The 19,249-nt window shown below is 49.2% G+C and overlaps 1 long non-coding RNA gene and 1 other non-coding gene across 2 annotated transcripts; both read left to right on the forward strand.

The window, feature by feature from the left end:
- Positions 1 to 7,690: 7,690 nt before the first annotated feature.
- On the forward strand, positions 7,691 to 14,339 carry LOC118617189. Its single transcript, XR_004956806.1, has 3 exons — positions 7,691 to 7,927; positions 13,581 to 13,665; positions 14,267 to 14,339. It is a non-coding gene; the product is annotated as an uncharacterized LOC118617189 (long non-coding RNA).
- On the forward strand, positions 13,923 to 14,043 carry LOC118622496. The gene has a single exon (XR_004958067.1). It is a non-coding gene; the product is annotated as a small nucleolar RNA SNORA32 (small nucleolar RNA).
- Positions 14,340 to 19,249: the final 4,910 nt, after the last annotated feature.

Consider the following 19,249-nt stretch of genomic DNA (forward strand, 5'->3'; position numbering starts at 1 on the left):
TTTCAAGCATTGTTTCTAAAGCTTCAGCCATTCATGAATCACTTTCCAGACTTTTGCTACCTAAACTATTATCCATGTAATATTTTTCTTTAAATCAACTCCTTTCAAAACTTAGTCTAGTCCCAAACAATAATACCTATGAAGTCACAAGTTTTGATGAGCTGATTGATTTTTTTTCTGATTTACATTTGGATCAATATATTGTTTAAAAAAAACAGAAATAGTCCGGCTGGTGTGGTTCAGTGGTTGAGCATTGACCCATGCACCGAGAGGTCGCCAGTTCGATTCCCAGTCAGGCACATGCCCAGGTTGTGGGCCAAATCCCCAGTGGGGGGCATGCAGGAGGCGGCCAATCGATGTTCTCATTGATGTTTCTCTCTCTCCCTTCCACTTCCTCTCTCTCTAAAACCAATAAAGGAAAATAAATAAATAAATAAATAAATAAATAAATAAATAGAAAGGCTTTCCTTATGAAATAAAACAAAAACAAAAACAAAAAACAGTTCACCCTAGGGGAGGAGGGTGGAACTCACCTTATGAACCATGTTTTTTTTTTTTTTTTTTTATCCTCACCCGAGGATATTTTTCCATTTTTTGTACAGATAGAGTGGGAGGGAGAGAGAGGAAGGGAGAGAGAGAGAAACATCGATGTGAAGGGACACATCGAGTGGCTGCCACCCGCACGACCAACCAGGGCCGGGGACAAACTGCAACCGAAGTATGAACCATGTTTTTAATTTTTGTTGTTGTTAATCCTCACCGAGGTTATTTTTTCCACTGATTTTTAGAGAGAGTGGAAGGGAGGGAGGGCGAGGGAGAGAGGGAGAGAGAGAGAAAAACATTGATGTGAGAGTGACACATCAATTGGTTGCCTCCTGAATGAACGCTTCCCAACAGGAGCTGGGATCGAACCTGCAACCCAGGTATGTGCCCTTGACCAGGAATTGAACCCACAACTCTCTGGTGTGCAGATCAATGCTCTAACCACTGAGCACCATGTTTTTAATTTTTTAACCCTCACTCGAGGACCTACTTTTATTGATTTTAGAGAGAGAGGAAGGGGAGATAGATAGATAGAGAGAAACATCAATATGAGAGTGAAACATTGATCAGTTGCCTCCCACATGTGCCCTGACCAGGGATTGAACCTGCAACCTGGGTATGTGCCCTGACCAAGGTGCTCCAACCAACTGAGCCACACTGGGCCAGGGCACAGACCATGTTTTTAAATTCATCTTGTAGTTCATGTTTTGGGAAGCTCTTTAGTGGACAAAGATTTGGGGGGGGGGGGTGTCATACTATATAGGTCCTATATTTCCTAGCTGTGTGACCTTGGGAAAGTCACTTCATTTCTCTGGGTTTCAGTTTCTTCATCTGTAAAACCCTCCTTCCCATAGCTGTGGGCCCAGGTGTGAGTACTGAGCACAGGGGCCTGTCATGGTGGAGCTTCTCCTCCTCCTGGAGTCCCACGCGCTTCCCTGCAGGATAAGTCAGGCAGGAAGCCGGTCTCTCCACTGTCTTCCCAGCCACGAGGAGCTGCTGCATCCAGGCTACCCTGCGCTAAAGCTTTGCCTGGGAAGAGATGTGCTCCTTGGACACCTGTCCTGGAGTCTGCCCATCCCAGGAAGTGCTTCCTGGGTCCACCCCAGGTCTCCATGCTGCAATGTCAGCTCCTGTACTTGTGTTCCACCCTCAGTGGAAATGAGAATAGTTAGGGACCCTGATTCACTTGGTGGGGGCACCCGAGGATGTGGAAAGGCTTGTGGGAAGCTGGGTTCAGTCCTGGCACTGCCACCGGCTCACTGTGCCTTGAGCAAGTCACTGGCTCTGTCTGCACATGGGTTTTCTCATCAGTACATGAGGGGCCAGCTTTGACTGAGGACCCAGTTTCTCCCCGACTTCCTCTCTTCCACTGCAGATGGTGTGGGTGGAAGGGGCAGGGACTTCTGTCTTGTCCTATTAAGTAACTAATTTGTTTCTCTTCTGGTTTGAGGATGTGGGAACTGGGTGGGAGCATGGCAGGGCGGGGCTGGAGTGGGAGAGGAAGTTGTTGATGAGGGTGGGAGACCGGCTGCCCCTACACCCTTCTCCACTGGAAACTTCCTCCCTGTCCTCTCCCCCATGCAATGGAAAGGAAGAGTCTGTGGGTCTGAGGATGGTGTGGGAAGGGTTCGATTACCCCGGGGGGATGGAGCATGCTTGGTGGGATATCTGTACTGTGCCTAGTGCCTCCCTCTGAAGAGTGAACTCCGGATACTAATCTGAGTCTCCAAATATGAGGGGTGGGAGGGTTCAGAGATCACCTAGTCTAATCCCTGCTCCTTCTTTCACAAAACGGGAAACTGGCCCGGCCGGTGTGGCTCGGTGGATTGAGCGTGTCCCATAGACTGAGAGGTCCCGGTTCGATTGCCGGTCAGGGCACATGCCCCGGTTTCGCGCTCCATTCCCAGTGGGGGTCGTGCAGGAGGCAGCCGATCAATGTTTCTCACATCGATGTTTCTATCTCTTTCTCCCTCCCTTTCTCTCTGAAAAATCAATAAAAACATATTTACAAAAGAACGAAAAACTGAGGCCATAACACGTTTAGGGTTATGCAATGACTTTGAAGGAGAGTGAGATGAGAACCTGAGTCCTGCCCTCTGCTCCCTTCCTTCCTGCCCTGCCTTTCCACCCTCCTCCCCAGCTCTGATGATGCTCCCAGGGAGGTTTAGGGCTTCTATAAAACACGCTCTGTCCGGCCAGCATGGCTCAGTGAGCGTCGGCCCATGCACCAAGAGGTCGCCGGTTCGATTCCCAGTCAGGGCACGTGCCCAGGTTGTGGGCCCGATCCCCAGTGGGGGACGTGCAGGAGGCAGCCAATTGATATTCTCTCTCATTGATGTTTCTCTCTTTCTCTCCGTCTCACTTCCTCTCTCTCTAAAACCAATAAAGGAAAAAAAAATGCTCTAACTGATTCTTAACAGGAAGTGTGGGCATTTTTGCTCTGCACTGATAACCACAGCAGCGACACATATACACACAGTCAAATGCATGTGCCCCAACATACACACACTCACCTCCTCCCCAAATTTGTGCACAGCTGTGTGCACACACACAGAGTCATGCTTGTACTAGTCAGCCCTTAGGCACACAGATGGGACACATCTGTGTACTTCTCTTTGTGCCAGGAGATGCCCAATCAGAGGCTCCCACCTATGCCCTCTGACCTGACTTCTATTTCCATAGTGGAGAGTGGATTTGAAGGGGAGGAGTTTAGACAAGCGTATCAGATGGGGCTTCTCTGGGTAGTAAAGTCTCACACCCCAGCCTGGGCCCCATGGTGGATGCCCATCAGTCCTGGCCTGGAGGGGCTGCTCACAGTTCACAGGGCAGACTGACAGAGAGACCACCAAAGTGTCACAGGGGCCCATTGAGGCTGAAGAAATGGGGCCTTGGAGAGGTTAACTGACTTGCCCACAATGGCCCAGCATGTAAATGGCAAAGCCTAGATTTGAACTGGGGTCTGTTTGACTAAGAGCCCAGGTTCACAGTCCCACAAGCATGCCTTTCTTCATGCCAAAGTAACTGCTCAGGCAGCAGCACCCTGCACACCCATAGGATGCCACCGAACTTCTCAGGGAAGTTCCCGTAGTATTACTGGAAATCTAGACTTGAGGGAAGCTTCATGGACAAGTTAGCATTTGAAGCTGCTTTAAGAATGAATGAGAGTTTATTGGAGAGAAAAGCAGAGAAGACCAGGAAGGGATTTCCTAGCAGAGGGAACAGCATGAGCAAAGGTGGTGCATAGTGCAAGAAGGTGCAAGGTTAGGGAAGGGCATGGTAGAAATGGAGCAGGGAGCGACTGAGGGGGGTATGGTCGGAGATCTGGGATGGGGCCAGAGGATTGACATGCATGTCAGAGAGGTTGGAAGGACCTTGAGTGCCAGGCAAAGGTGTTTGGATGAAAGGATGTCTTGGAAGGTGCTTAAGGAGGGGTATGAATCCATTAGTATCGTATTCCAGAGGCTCACTCTGATTCCAGGATGATGGATGGTAGTGAATGGATTCAAGGAGACGAGGCTGAGGCAGGAGGACCAAGGAAGAGCTGTTGCAGGTATCCAGACAGGGCTCATGGGGCGAGAACCGGGCTTGGAACAGTGGGATGGAGAGGAGGATGGGTAGGAAAGGAGAGACAGCCTGAGAATAGATAGGGGCAAGGATGATTGTGCAGCTACTAGGTGCAGGCTTCTGAGACCACTTAGTGCCCACCTCTACCCTAGACCAGGCCACTGGGTTCAGGCTGAAAGACCTTAGAGAAAGCCTAACCCTGACCCCAGGCTCCTTGTCATTTCCAGAAGCTGCCCACCCCACCCACTTTCTCTGGGGGGCAGTATAAGGGACCCCCACTTTTTATTTTTATTTATTTTATTTTTAATATGTTTTTATTAATTTTTTTAGAGAGAGAGGAAGGGAGAGAGAGATAGAAACATCGATGCGGGAGAAAAACACAGATGGGCTGTCTCCTGCACGCCCCCTACTGGGGATTGAGCCCATAACCGGGGCATGTGCCCTGACCAGGAATTGAACTGGGACCTCTCAGTCCATGGGATGATGCTCAATTCACTGAGCCACACAGGTCAGGCAGGACCCCCCACTTTTTAAACTAGTGATGGAGAAATACTCTATCTCTGCAGAACTGGAGGAACAACACTAGCTGCCACCACTGGGCACAGACACTAGTTCCATCAGCAGTGAATGAGGGACCTTGTCCCTGTGAATGGCTGCTGGTGCCCCTGGAAGCCAGATGAGGCTCCTGTTGTTACTGCCTTAACTGACCGCCATGATGGATCTGTACAGTCACTGCTTCAACACCAGGTCCTGGGGTGGTCACGCTGATTAGCCAAGTCTGGTCACATACTCATCCTCAGCTGCAAGGGAGGCTGGGAAAGGGAGTATCCGGCATACTTAGTCTCAGTTATAGAAGCTGGGCTCTCCTTCATGAGTGAAGAATACCCCACACATAGGAAGATGTTTCAAATGCTGGGTGGTCAACAGAAATGACAACTGTCCAATATGCCACCTTATGGGGGTGGGTAAGAATTATAAATAAGTTCCTTGCCCTGGCCCATTTGGCTCAGAGGTTAGAGCGTTGGTTGAAGGACCAAAGGGCCATGGGTTTGATTCCCTGTTAAGAGCACGTACCTGGGTTGCAGGTTGAATCCATGTTTCTCTCTCTCTCCCCCCCTTCCACTCTCTATAAAAATCAATGGAAAAATATTTTGGGTGAGGATTAACAAAAAACAAACAAATAAACAAAACCCAAAATGCCTGGCTGATTTGGCTCAGCAGTTAGAGCATCAGCCTGTGGATCAAAGAGTTGTGGGTTTGATTACCAGTCAAGGGCACCTACCTGGGTTGCAGGTTCTTTGATCTCTGGCCCCGGTGGGGGTCGTGCCAGAGACAACCAATTGATGTGTCTCACATCAAAGTTTCTCTCTCTCTCTCTCTCTCTCTTTCCCCCCCCCTTCCACTCTATCTAAAAATCAATGGAAAAATATCCTCAGGTGAGGATTAACCAAAAAAAAAAAAAAAAAAAAATTTAAATAAATTCCATGTAAATCATCTGGTATAAAGAACATGTTTGGCTCAGCAGTTAGAGTGCCAGCCTGCAGTCCAGAGAGACCCAGGTTCGGTTCCCCCTCAGGGCACGTATCTTGGTTGCCATTTGTCCCCAGCCCTGGTTGGGGTCGTGGGGGTGGCAGCCACTCAATGTGTCTCTTTCACGTCGATGTTTTTCTCTCTCTCTCCTACTCTATCTGAACAAAAAAAATGGAAAAATGTCCTCTGGTGAGGATTTAAAAAAAAAAAAAGAACATGTTCAATTAATGTAAGCTCTCGTTCCGTTAAACTGTAAGCTCTATGGGACAGGAAGTGAACCTCTTATTTGTTCCCTGCTGCATCCCTAGTGCCTAGAATGGTGCCTGGCATATAGTCGGAATTTGGCAAATGTTTCTTGCATGAATGTCTTGCTCCTTAAATCAGTGCTCTGTCTAGCTGTTCTCTCCTCCTCTTTGTCTCTTTGCCCTGGCTGTGGCCACAGTATTTTCCAAGGAGGAGGTGTAGGCTGGAGCAGAAAGAACTTTGTGTCATGTGCGGACAGGTTCCACCACCAGCTTACCATGTGGTCTTGGGCAACTCCCCTCCCCTCCCTTGGTCTGGGTTTCCGCGCCTGCAAAATGGGTACAATAACCTCAGTTACTCAGCCCCACGTCTCTGGTGGGAGGGGCAAATGAGAAAATGTGAGAAGCTGACTGCAAAGCAGCAAAAAGCCTTCTGCACCGAAGCCGGGGAGGAAGCAGCTGCTGGAGCCACCCACCGAGAAGTGTGAGGACCCCACCCCGGAGAATCCGATTTTGAAGCTGGTCCGCGGGGATGCGGGTGGGAAAATGGCCTTCCTCTTCCCTTAATGAAAAAGCCTGGTGTTCATGTATCTGTGAACTGAAGCTATTTTTATGTAGCACAACTGCGATTATGACAGGGCCGCTTCCTGAAGGGGAAGGGTGGGGAGTAGACCTGAGTCATCAGTGTGACGGTCAGGCCGCCCAGGCTGACACAAGGGCACCGGTGGAAAGCAGACCTATACCCCAAATGACTCCAGGCCTCAGCCTTCCTCAAGCCAAGGCCCCAAAGAGCGCAGTGGGACAGACAACCTGTTCCAGGAAGGAGTAGGGCAGCTATTGGACTCAGGGCCTGTCAATCATTGTTGATGTTCCAATGAGCTGTGTGTTGGCAGTGTCCCTGTGCGGGAACCTCAGGACCCACTGAAAAGAGCTGGAATATGCCCGGCGGTGTGGCCCAGTGGACTGAGTGGCGACGCATGCACCAAGAGGTCCCTGGTTCGATTCCCAGCCAGGGCACATGCCCAGGTTGTGGGCCCGATCCCCAGTAGGGGGCGTGCAGGAGGCGGTAGCTTAATGCTCTCTATCATGGATGTTTCTCTCTTTCCCTCTCTCCCTTCTTCTCTCTCTAAAATCAAGAAAGAGAGAAAGAAAAAAAAAAAAAAAAGCTGGAATAGATGGGTGGAAAGGATGCCTGACACATGCTTCCTGCTCCCTGCAGGGCTTGGCCAGCTGGAACTGAAGTTTCAACCAGGGATTATCGGCAGGAACTCTGTGTGTGTCTACACTGTTTAGGGCTTTATGTGCCCCCTTTTATTGAGTTCTTCCAACACCCTCTCCTTAGGTACAATCGATTTGCCTCCATTCTATAGGTCAGGGCACTGAGGCTGGGTGGGGATTTGACTGACTCGGCTCCACAAGACCGTGGGCTGCCCGAGCCAACAGGAAAGGTGATTATTTTCTTTACTGGAAGAACAAGGAAAGCCTTCCCAGAGAAGGTGACATTTGAGCTGGGCCCCAAACAATGAGCAGGATTTACTATCTTGGGGGAGGGAGAGGGGGAAGGAAGGGCACGTGACCGCAGGGATATAGATAGGCAAAGGTATGGATGGGTGACCATGCATGGTTTGTTTGGAGGTGTCAAGAAACTCAAGGTGACTGCCTTGAGGGACTGTGGGGACATAAGGAGCGGGCCTTATATGCCGGGCTAAGGGATTTTGGCTCTTTGGGGTTCCCGTAGAGCTGTGCAGGCCCTAGGCATCCTCCCGGAAGTGTGGTCATGCAGAGGGGAGGGGAGCCTACAGTGGGAGGAAAGACAGGGGCGGCTTGTCAGACCCAGAGGAAATGGGGTAGGTTTCCTGCCCTGGAACATGAGTTCAGGCAGTGACAGTCACAGGGCTGCTGTGCTCCACGGGCGCAGCTCTGTCAGAGCTTCGGGGCCCTGCTCCCCTGAGTCCCACAGGTCCCCTTTCCTCTGCCTTTCTCTGAGCACCCCCCCATGCCAGTCTTTGATACAGTGTTCCCTTTAATTCGCACAGCCACCTGCACAGGTGAGTATTGTTACCCATTTCATGGGGGAAGAAACTGAAGTCTAGAGAGGGTAGGAGACCTGCCCAGGTCACAGCATTCCCTCTGGGTGACTCATGGGATCCCCACCATCATTCTTCAACAAAAGAATCCCTTCTGAGCTCTGCTTTTAGTAAGGTGACCAATAACATCCTTCCTTCAGAGTGACGAGGACCCTGAGGCTAAACCTGTCACTTGTTTGCCTCCCAGGCTCCTCAGCAGGGACTCAGGTGTGAGTCTGGAGAGCCCCTTAGGGATAATTTTGTCTACTCCATTTTGTCCACATATTACAGATAGGGAAACTGAAGCTCAGAAAGAAAGAGACTTGCTTGGGGTCCCACAAATGGCCCTAACGGTGATTGGCCAGCGTCTTTTGAACCCGAGTCTCTCACTGGGGCTCTAGCCCAGCTGAGAAGTTGCGCAGTGAAGTCGGTTAGAGGGCAACGCCTGGGGGGAAGGTGGCTTGTGGGACACCGGCTGGCGTGGGGCCTTTGGGGGGGTCAGAGCCAAAATGCACTCAGCTCCTTCATCTCACTCAGAGCACTTCAGACAATTTAGGAAAAGATGCCCCCTGTCAGTACACTTGACTGCCACCCATCTGAAAAGTGTGCCAAAACCTGCAGATTTTGGTGACATTATTGTGACTGCATCCCCTAGAGTTGTGCAGTCCACAATTTGCACAACTGTGAGTGGCCAGCCAGCCCTGAAAATGAAGTGAGGTCCCGAGCAACTCTCCTCACTGCTTTCCCTTACCCCCTCTTCCTTTCCTTACCCCTTCCCTCAGAGCCAGGGACCAGGGTGCCATTTCCCACCAGGGTGGGAGAGGGAAGGAGGGGCAAAGACAAGGGAGGAGGAGGAGAGTGTGGCAGGCAGCAGAGGGGAAGTGTAGGACACATTTCTGCTCTCAGAAACCAAAACCAAAAGTCTTGGCAGGAGTCAAAGCCAAAGACAGGTCTGCAGCAACATGCTGAGGTTGCAAAGCCAGTTGAGAGGGAGCTAGCACGCACCCTAGCTGCGACCTCGCTGTCACCTAAGCCAGGGCCTGTCCTTCGTGCTGTGAAGAAGTGTGCAAGCCAAGAGACTCCTCTGATCTCTGAGGATTCCAAAGGCCTCCCTAGCCATTACAGCGCCCCCAGTACTGGGGATAGGATTGTTGCTGGCAGGGGTGAAGGTGCTCACTCCAGCCACAGAGTCACCTAATGGCTGGAGAGAGGGTGCCCTAAGCCTGGGCTGGTGTTAGTGTCTGTGTGAATAGGCACACACCCACAAAATGGGGAAGCTGGCATAATGTACCCCACATGATGGAGACCCTAATTCCCCAAGTTGAGCTCAGGATGTGGGAAGTAACCTGGATTTTTGTGGCCCATCTGGCGGTGAGAGGTCATTTAAGTGCCACGATATTGTAGTCTTTGGGAGCTCTTGATGCTTTATTCCAAAAATGGGACAGAATATTTTATTTATTTATTTATTTAATTTTATTTATATTTTAATCCTTACCCGAGAATATTTTTCCATTTATCTTCAGTGGGAGGGAGGGAAAGAGAGAGAGAGAGCGCAACATTGACATGTGAAAGGGACACATGGACTGGTTGCCTCCCGCACAATCCTGACCAGGGCTGAGGTGGAACTGCAACCTACTTACGTGCCCTTGACCGAGATTGAACCTGCGACTCATTGGTCTGTAGGCTGACGCTTTAACCACTGAGTCAAACCAGCCAGGGCTATTTTATTAAAAAAATTTTTATAGCCCTGGCCGGTTTGGCTCAGCAGTTAGAGCATTAGCCTGAGGTCCAGAGAGACCCGGGTTCGGTTCCCTCTAAGGGCATGTACCTCGGTTGCAGTTTGTCCCTGGCCCTGGTTGGGTCGTGTGGGTGGCAGCCACTCGATGTGTCTCTTTCACGTCGATGTTTCTCTCTCCCTCTCCCCCCCACCCTACTCTATCTGAACAAAAAATGGAAAAATGTCCTCAGGTGAGGATTAAAAATTTTTTTTTAAATATGTTTTTATTGAGTTTTTTAGAGAGAGAGATGAAAGGAGAGAGAGATAGAAACATCTATTGGCTGCCTCCTGCACACCCCCTACTGGGGATCGAGCCCGCAACTTGGGCATGTGCCCTGACTGGGAATTGAACCTGGAACCTCTCAGTCCATGGGACCATGCATAATCCGCTGAGCCACATTGGCCAGGTGGAATAGGATGTTAAAAATTTGTCTTTAGCCCTGGCCGGTTTGGCTCAGCGGTTAGAGCGTCCACCTGCGGTCCGGAGAGACCCGGGTTCGGTTCCCGCTAAGGGCATGTGCCTCGGTTGCAGTTTGTCCCCGGCCCTGGTTGGTCGTGCGGGTGGCAGCCACTTGATGTGTCCCTTTCACATCGATGTTTCCCTCTCTCTCTCTTCCTCTCTCTCCCTCCCACTCTGTCTGTACAAAAAATGGAAAAATGTCCTCGGATGAGGATAAAAAACAAAACAAAACAAAAAATTTGTCTTTAAAAACTCAGATTGTGCAGTCCCCATTTCTTGAATGATTCGCCTAGTCAGTCATGTACCAGGATCCCAGGTGTCACGCCTCCATGGAGGTTTCCTGGATCCTCTGTGTAGGGAGGGATGCTGAACCCCATGGCTCCCTTCCTGAGGGCTGAGATTGTTGAATTCTTCTTTGTATCGCCCATCATGACAGGGGCCTCCCTTCTCTCTAGAGTTCTAAGAGTGTAAGCTTGTGGCTTCTACATTTGTGGGCTGACACCTACCCTGAGCTGGCCTCACAGAGGCGGGAAAGAAGAGGGAGGGTAGACTGATGGGTCAAGGCACAGGAGAACCTGTCCTCACCATGTTCCAGCTCTGTGACCTTGGACAAGATCCGTTCCTCTCTGAGCCTCAGTTTCTCCATCTGGAGATGGTGATGATTTAAATAGCTGGTTTGTATTGCGCACGCACTATGGGCCAGGCACTGTGCTAAGTGTGTTGCACGCGGTAACTTATTCAGAAAGTACTTCCAAGGGTCTCCAAGTATGCGAGGGATACCACGAGACCAGCTGAGGAAATGTAGGCTTGGAGAAGTTAGGTGACTGCCCAAGGTCACAAACAGGTCAGTGGCAGAGCTTGTACCCTAGAAGCCACTCTTATAACCAACCCTCTGTACCTGATGGACCCAGCAGACCTGTGGAAAGCTCGGCACAGAGCTGGCTCAGGGACAGTGCTCTGTGGTGGCGTTGTTATCAGTGGAGGCCAGGCCTGGCTGGCCCAGAAGGCACTCACCAGGGACTAGGGCAGTAAAAGTCCAGCCAAGTGACCCCACAGGATGCTGTGGGAGGAGGCGCTCCAAACTGGGATTTTAAAAGACCACATCCAGCAGGGGTGGGGGCAAGGCTGCTGAAGGCCACGAGGAAGGGGGTTGGGCCATCCCTGAGCAGGCCCCACAGAGGGCAGGAGCCTGAGAGGCAGCCAGCTGATAGCAGAGGAAGCAGGTCACGTGCAGGTCTGGCTAACCTGCAGAACCCAGGCTGAAGAAAGCTGGGTCTGGGAGTGCCCCAGAAAGCAGGTCACTGATAAGGTAACAGTCAACTCACTGAGGCTGCCTCTGGGGACCTGGCTTAGCCTCCCTTCCCAGTGCCCCAGGGCTGAATCCACTCCTGACCCAGGGATCAGCAGATAGACGGTCCCAAACAGAGGGGGCTGCGACTTGCTTGAGGCCCCTCCTGGCAGAGGCTGGCAGATCTCTAGGCTTGCCAGAGAAGAGATGGGTCTGCAGTACATCCCAGGGACAGGGGACACACACATGTACAGACACACACACACACACACACCACCCCACCCCACCCCACCCAGAGGGACAGGATAGGAGAGCCAGGCTGGGTAGATGCACAGAAGCCATGAGAAACCTAGTAGCCATGCTAGATCCAACAGGCCAGAATCCTTGCCTCCTTTCTCTCACACCCCACGTCCGATCCTAGCAAATCCTATTGACCCATTCATTCCCCATTGCCAGCTGAGCCACCTCTGTTTCTCACCTGGGAAACTGCAGTTGCCCCTCACTGGCCTCCCTGTTTCTGCCCTTGGCCCCCATAGTCTGTTCTCAGTCGTGTTAAAGATTATGTCACTCCTCAGACAGAAGCCTTCCAGTGTCCCCTGCTTCACTCAGCAAAAGCCACGCCTGCACCTCTCAGCACACCTGTTTTTTTTTGTTTTTGTTTTTTTATCCTCACTCCTGGACATTTTTTCATTTTTTGTTCAGATAGAGCAGGAGGGAAAGAGAGGAAGAGAGAGAGAGGGAGAGAAACATCGACGTGAAAGGGACACATCGAGTGGCTGCCACCTGCACGACCCAACCAGGGCCGGGGACAAACTGCAACTGAGGTACATGCCCTTAGTGGGAACTGAACCCGGGTCTCTCTGGACCGCAGGCCGACGCTCTAACTGCTGAGCCAAACCAGCCAGGGCAGCACACCTGTTTTTGATAACAGTTCCTACTCCTCTCCCCGTCCCTTCCTCTGTCTTGCTTTCCTTCAGACAGGTCAGGCCTGCCCCCCCATCCCCAGGCCTTTGCACTGGCAGTTCCCTCTGCTCAGAACACGATTCCTTGTCTGTCTGCAGAGCCCGACGGTCCTGCTCAGATAGCACCGTATTTCTCAGGATCCCAGCACCATACAGCACTCAAATTAGGACTATTCGAGGACTCTGCAAAGGTGTGGATGGGATGTAAGGGAACCCCAAAGGACAGCACAGTGTCTGCCCAGGAGCCCAGGCTGGAGAGGGAGGGGAAGAAGTGGCTGCTGGAACCAAGAAGGAGAGAATTGTGGGTAAGGCCACCTGACAGGAGCAGGGACCAGCAGGGAGGGAGCCAGGGACATAAACACCTCCCTCCTTCCTGGCTCTCCTGAATGAGCTCCGAATTGGTGAACCAGGCTGGAGAGCCAATGAAGGGTCCCCTACCATTAGCCACCCCCACCCCCACCCCCAAGTCCTCTTTCCTTGCCCATCTTTTCCCATGGCACTTATGTCCTGACATATTTACCTGTTCACTATGGTTATTTTTATTGTCTCTAAGGTCCAGAAGACAGAAATTTTAGTTTTTTAAATTCTCCACTGACTAGGACATAGCAGACACTCCATAAATAATCCCTGAACAAATGAGTGCCCACTCAGTCTCCCTGGGAACCTCCGGGCTCCTGTCTGGGAAGGAGTGGGTGGATGGTGCTGTCTGGCGCTCCAGGACTGGGCAGAATCCAGCAGAGCCTGGCTGTGGAGGGAAGGAAAGCCTGTGCTCCGAGCAGCCCCCCAAGCCTGTGGCTCCTGGAGCAGATCCCTGCCCTTCCCCAAGGCTGTGATGTTGAGACCAGTAGGATTGTCCTTGGCAAAGGCCTTAGTGCGTTTGGTCTCCTGAACAAGGCGCTGCTCTGTGAAATCTCCTACCTCGTGAATCAGCTCTTTGAGGGCACGTCTGGCCCCTCTCCTGGGCCTCCAAGGGACGTTTCCTTCAAGGAGGCCTGAGCTTACCCTGCAGGAGGTCCCGGAGTTGTAAACCAGGGACTGTGTTCTAGGTGTCTCTTGGCTAGGCCTTGGGTTCCTAGGGACAGGTCTGTGTGGGGCCCACCTGGTCACAGGGCTGCCCTTGCTGGGTTCTTGGGCTCCCTCCCCCACAGGTGCCCCGGGTATTATGGCCTTCCTGAGATGGCACTGTCACCTCTCAACAAGCCTCAGTGTCCAACAGAAGAGAAGACTCCAAAGGTGATGTCCAGCCCAGCCCTTCAATTGTAAAGTTGTACATTTGCTCTAAAAAGTCTAACAACTGAAAGCTATTCCAATCCAAACACCAACAGTATTGGGGAGGGAGCCTCAGAAAACGATATTAATCTTCCTCTGGAAAAATAAACATTTGAAACCAACAGAAAAGTTCTGAAAAAGGAAAGGAACATACCATACAAAACCCAGAAGCCTTAAAGTAAAAGATGGATAATGTGAACACATGAAAAACGAAAAACCTGTGGTCATTTCCAAGGCTTGTAGAATGCAGTTTCTCACTTGCTGTGGACATGACCACAAAATATTTTCCCATTAGGTTTTCTTTCTGCTACATTGGTATGATTCAGCCTATTGGGAGCATTTTCTTAATCCTTACTTATTTGCATTGCTTAGATCAGCACTGTCCAGTATAAATATAGCACAAGCTATATGTGATTTTGTAATAGCCATTGGTAATCAGCGAGATTTTACATAATTGCCTTAGATCTCTGGAGTCTCGCAGATGTCCTCTGTCTAGGTAATCCTTCCAGGTTGCTAGTGACCAGTAGTTTGTGATCTCATGATCATTTCTATTTCTATTCTATAGGACTGACTGAAATGACAAGCTGGATTGAGCAAAAAAAGGGATTAAGAGTCAAATTCAGGAGAAACTAAGGCAGTGTGTGGAAGGACTCAGAACACATGAAATTCCTTAAATAAAAATATATTAACTTTGCCCTGGCTGGTTTGGCTCAGCAGTTAGAGCGTCGGCCCGCAGACCAGTGAGTCGCGGGTTCGATTCTGGTCAAAGGCATGTACCTCGGTTGCAGTTCATCCCCAGCCCCGGTCGGGTTGTGTGGGAGGCAACCAGTCAGTGTGGTTCTATCACATCGATGTTTCTCTCTGTCTCTCTCTCCCTCCTTTCCTCCCACTCAATCTGATGATAAATAGAAAAGTATCTTCGGGTGAGGAATAAAAATTTTTAAACAAGTATTAACTTTAAATAATTGTGCCTATGTTACACATAATAAAAACCCTGTGCACTTTTTATTTAAAAAAGCAAAAAAACAACAACTAAAAACCTGAATGAAGAAAACGATCAAAAAACAAAGTCAAAGGCCACGCACTGGGAAAACTATTTGTAACATACTATCACATAAAGAGCTAATCTCCTTAATATACACATTTTAGAAATTAATATTTAAATAGGCAACCAAATTTTATTATTATTAAAAATTTTTTTTCTTTATTGATTTTAGAGAGACAGGAAGGGAGAGGGAGAGAGATAGAAACATTGATGAGAGAGAACATCGACTGGCTGCCTCCTGCATGCCCTCCACTGGGGATCGGGCCCACAACCTGGGCATGTGCCCTGACTGGGAATCGAACTAGTGATCTCCTGGTGCATGGGTTGATGCTCAACCAGTGAGCCACACTGGCTGGGCAGACAACCAAATTTTAAAATGAGAAAAGACAATCACAAGAAAAGAAAATTTAAAAATGAACAGTAGCCCTGGCCAGTTTGGCTCAGCATTTAGAGTGTTGGCCTGCAGACCAAAGAGTCTCGGGTTCGATTCTAGTCAAGGGCTTATACCTTGTTTGGGATTCAATCCCCAGGCCCTGGTTGGGTTCATACAGGAGGCAACCAATCAATGTGTCTCTCTCACATCACTGTTTTTTTTTTCTTCTCTCACCCCCCCCCCCTTCCTCCCACTCTATCTGAAAATCAATGGAAAGATATCTTCGGGTGAGGATTAAAAAGAAAAGAAGAAGAACAGTAAACACATGAAAAGATGCTCAACTTCACTCATAATTAACGAAAGGCATAACAAAATAACAAATACTATTTTCAACTGCCACATGAGTACCAATAAAAATGTTTTACAATGAAAGACTCTTACATTGTTGGTGGGAATATAAGCTGACCGACATTTTGGAGGGCGATTTAGAAATAGCTATTGTTGTGGAGTAAAGGTAGCCAAACATTCTTTGACACTTCTCAAATAGAGAGGTGGGGTCTATGTTCCCTTCCCTGTATTTGGGCTGGTTTGTGAGTTCTCTGACCAGTAAAATACAGCAAAAGTGATAACGTTCTAGTTCCAAGTGTGTATATCTTAACTTGCCCAGCAGCTTCCACTGCTTACCTCTTGCAAGCCAACTGCCAGGTTACCTGAACTGCACTCCCTGATGTCACTGTGCTGTGAGAAGCCCAAACCAGGTGGGGAAGCTCGGGGTCCAACAGCATGTGGAGAGAGCGATCACGCAGCACGGAGGCCCGGTCATGTGAGTAATGACGCCAGCCTGGAAGAGAATCAAAGATAAACCATCCAGCTGAGCTCTTCCTGAGTTCCTGACACACAAAATAATGAGTAAAATAAAATGGTGGTTTTAACCACCAAGTTTTGGAATCGTTTATTATACAGCCATGGATATCTGAAATAGCTATCCAAATTTAAATTCACCCTTTTGGCCCAGCAATCGCATAGATTCTATGAATTAACCTACTGAAATGTTTGCACCTGAACAAAGACATTCATTGCATTATTGTTTGTGAAAGCACAAGACTGGAAACAATTTATCCGCCCTTCATTAGAGGAATGGGTAAATTAATTTAAATATATCTAGTTAATGATATATACTGTGCCTGCTATAAGCCTGAGACAAGAAAAAGTCCAATTCGTGGTTCTGTGAGCCTCGGGTGACAGTAGATAAGAGCATAGATTCTGGAGCCATAGACTCTGGCTCTGTCATTTATGATCTATGTGACTTCGGGAAAATTGTTTAACTTCTCTCTATATCATAAGTTCCTCAACTGCAAAATGGGGATGATAATCACAGTACCTACTTCAGATGGCTGTGGTGAGAAATAAATGAGTTAAAATGACAAGCTGGTATGTATCTGTCCTATATGTATTTGGAAGATGTAAAGAGCTTGAAATTTAAATTGGGTCAGACCAGCCCTGGTCAGTTTGGCTCAGCAGTTAAGAGTGTTTGCTCTCAGACTAAAGGGTTGTGGGTTTGATTCCCAGTCAAGGGCATATACCTAGGTTGCAGGTTTGATCCTCAGCCTTGTTCGGGGTTGTGCAGGAGGCAACCAATTGATGTACACATTGCTGTTTCTCGCTCTCTTTTTCCCTCTCTCACTCTCCCTTCCATTCTATCTAAAAGTCCATGTAAAAATATCCTTGGGTGAGGATTAACAAAATAAACAAATTTTTAAAAATTGGGTCAGACTAGACTTTTAATATCTTAAAGGGATTGTGAAACAAAGGATCTGCCAGATTGATATCCTGGGTGGGACAGGGAAGGGAGCTTTGACAAATAAAGAATTGAAGCAATGGTGGGAGAATGTTTTTAAAGAAATGGACTCATACTATATTTCCTGTTCTGCATCTTGCTATCTTTTAGAGATTCTTCCTACATCAGCACTTACAGATCCACTCAGTTCTTTTTAACCACTGCTCAGCATGCCATTGTATGGCTATACCTTAATTTATTTCACCATCCTTTCCTGATGGACTCTTGGGTTGGTTCCAAGTCTTTGCTATAGTTACAAACAATACTGCAGCAAACATCCTTGCATATTTATCTCTGCCTTATCACTGCTATTTCTGTGGTGTAGATTCTTAGAAATGGAGTTGTTGAGCATAAAGTATGTGTACATTTTTTAAAAGTCTGATGTTTCCATATCTGGTCCCATTTTCCCCTCCACAACTTTTGTTTTCATAACTTTGCTATCTGTTTGCACATTTGTTTTTTAGATGAACTTAGTATCATTTTGCCAAGTATTATCAGGCCTTGTTTTGAACGAATACAAGGATGAATCAGCCATCATACCTGCCCTGAAATGTTCACATTCTGGCAGGGATTAGATTGGGGATAGCAGTCTAGTAGGGATGATACAGGCAAAACAAATAGTTATCCCTGTTGAGGCCCGGGCTGGCATCAAAGGCTGGACCATGGGCTCTGGGAGCCCCCAGGAAAAAGCAGCATTTTGAGTCTGGGGCAGTCAGGGGGTGTCCACAGAGGAATTTTCCTGCCTAGCCTTTGCACTGGTTGCAGAGCACTTTTCAGAACACCTGCTCATTGAATTTCACAACAGCCCTTTGCATTAGGTAGTATTATTATCACCACCTTCCAGGCGAGGAAACTGGAGAATGAAAGTATTTCCCAGCTCCTGTGCTTCTCCCATTATCTCCCCCTCTGTCCACCCACCCCAACCCCTCCCTACCCTGAAGCATGCTGGCTGATGGGCACCGCCTATGGACACTGGACACTGCCTATGGATAGGCAAGCTTCTTTGTTTAAACAAAATTTTTTTTTCTTTATTGATTTTAGAGAGAGAAGAAGGGAGAGAGAGAGATAGAAACATCGATGAGAGAGAAACATTGATTGGCTGCCTCCTGCATGCCCCCAACTGGGGATCTGGCCCACAACCTGGGCATGTGCCCTGACCAGGAATCAAACCAGCGACTTCTTGGTGCATGGGTCAACACTCAACCACTGAGCCACACCGACCAGGAGTAGGCAACCTTCTTTTTTAAATATGTTTTTATTGTTTTGAGAGAGAGAGAGAGAGAGAGAGAAACACTGATGTGAGAGCGAAACATCCATTGGCTGCCTCCTGCATGCACCCTGACTGGGGATAGAGCCTAAAACCCAGGCATGTACCCTGACTGGGAATTGAACCAGTGACCTTTCTGTGCACAGAGCGACATCCAACCAATTGGGCCACACTAGCCAGGGCTAGGCAACATTACAGAGGCTTGGGACCCAGACCCCAGGTGCCAATGAGGACTGGCCCCTGCCCCTGCCACACAAAACTGCTTCACTACCCAACCCAGGAATGCCAGGTCATCCCATCCCTTCTCCAGGCAAACACCTCTCTCAAAATTAGGTCTTTATACATTCTTTTGGGTTAAGCATTTGCCCTGTTCTGCAGTTTTTAAAAATGTACATTACTCTAACAGGAACCCACAGTCAACTCCAAAACTTTCTGTGTGAACATTCTATCTTTTCCCTCTGGTTTAGAAAGGCCTGAGGCAGTCAATCTCACATTTACTTATATCCCCGCTGCAACTCTTCCTCATCCCACCCTCATGCACCAAGTCCTTGGCCTAGCTTTCAAGGACTTCCACCCACAATTTGGGGAACCGCTCAGGAAACAGAGCAGCAGGAAGCCCCGAGAGAGGGCCCAGCTGGGTGAGTCAGAGCTGGTGGGCACTCGCTTTTCCCCGTCGTGCCTCTTTCTTCACCGCCGACCTAGCCAACCTCAGGTCAGACTACAGACTACATACAGCCTGTACTCTCAGGCCTCTCCCTCTTCGCGCCCCTCTGGCCTACGTCACCGTCATTACGGTAGTGGGGACAGATTACGTGTGCTCACAACCGCAGAAATTACGGTATTTGTGGCAGCTCTTTGCTGCTCTGGTTCCCCCGCGTGTCGATAACAGGAACTGCAGCGGGGCCAAGGCGGCTCCGCCCCTCCCGCCAGAGTTCTGGGAGGACGTTCAGCTTGGAGAAGGGGGCGCCCACCCTCTCGTCTGGCTCCTGCATACTGGGGTACCTGCTTGCGCTGTTTTTGAGGTTT

The sequence above is a fragment of the Molossus molossus genome, unplaced genomic scaffold, assembly GCF_014108415.1.
Source record: "Molossus molossus isolate mMolMol1 unplaced genomic scaffold, mMolMol1.p scaffold_m16_p_1, whole genome shotgun sequence".
Lineage (NCBI taxonomy): Eukaryota > Metazoa > Chordata > Mammalia > Chiroptera > Molossidae > Molossus > Molossus molossus.